Source organism: Lactuca serriola, chromosome 7 (assembly GCF_051521515.1).
Source record: "Lactuca serriola cultivar US96UC23 chromosome 7, Lser_US96UC23_V15, whole genome shotgun sequence".
Lineage (NCBI taxonomy): Eukaryota > Viridiplantae > Streptophyta > Magnoliopsida > Asterales > Asteraceae > Lactuca > Lactuca serriola.
Window position 1 is genome coordinate 126339015 of NC_136414.1, and position 1206 is coordinate 126340220.

The window sequence follows — 1206 nt, forward strand, 5'->3', positions numbered from 1 at the left end:
TTTCACAACTTCAGTCTTAGGGTCTTTAAGACTGCAACATCTTTTATATACATAAAATATAGGATTTTCTAGGAACACCCTCTTTCCAGTATCAACAAGGGAGAACTAAAGAACAGGCATGCAATTATACATGATTTTGGGACGGGACTCATAAACTGCTCTTCATAGAAAATATTTGATTTTCTGGAGCTTTACAAACTATTATGAACAAAGATAACACAAAGATTTTCTACAACTATACTTATGAACTCACCAACATTCTATGTTGACGCTTTTCAAAATGACTTGTATTCTCAGGAACTCAGTGAACAGGTACTCAAGCCTCGGATTTGGACATGTTACTATATATTTTTGAGACATCATACTTTTGGTGATTTTGTGTAGTTCAAAGAATAAATACACTTTGTGAAACAATGAATGTTGTTATATTGTATTGTATGATGTTTAGTTGCTATGTATCATTTATATTCAACTGCGATGATATTACTCAATGATATCAACCGCCCCGGACGTTTCCACCGTCCTGGTTCGGGGGTATGATAGATTGCTATCAGAGCATTGTTTATAGTGAACTACTATATCTAACCATACAAGGTATACAACTATAAACACAATGAGACTAAAACACTCTGAATAAAAGTATTCCTTAAAAAAATATGAGTATTTTATAAAAAGTATATGTACCTGTAATACATTATTATTAGGGTCTTAATAGAGAAAACAATCAAGAGTCCTTAGAAGAGTTGGTCATCGAGACTAAACTTGGACAGTTATGTAATCATATATAGGGTAAATATAGCCTGATCAACTATATTTGTTCTAGATATGACCGACATGTTTCTAGGAGTGGTCGAGGTGAACGACAATTCTAAGACTTACCGACATAAAACTATAAGCGTCTGAGAATAAAAACTAACAAGAATTGAAATACTATAGGAGTATTTTGACTTTCCATCTAATTTCTCGTACTTATATATTCTTGTACAGACGATATGGCAGGCTTTCACCTCCCCAGAAACCCACAGGAATGGGGGTTGGATCGAAGAAGACCCAGAGGAAGACTCTGAGGAGCCCATGGAGGATCCCGAAGAGTCGATAGAGTTTGAAGAAGAGGATGTCGATCAAAAAATCATGGAAGATGACGAGGAGGAGGTTGAGGAGGAGGATGAATTGGACGTAGAGTCTGAAGTTATCAACCCTCCCTAC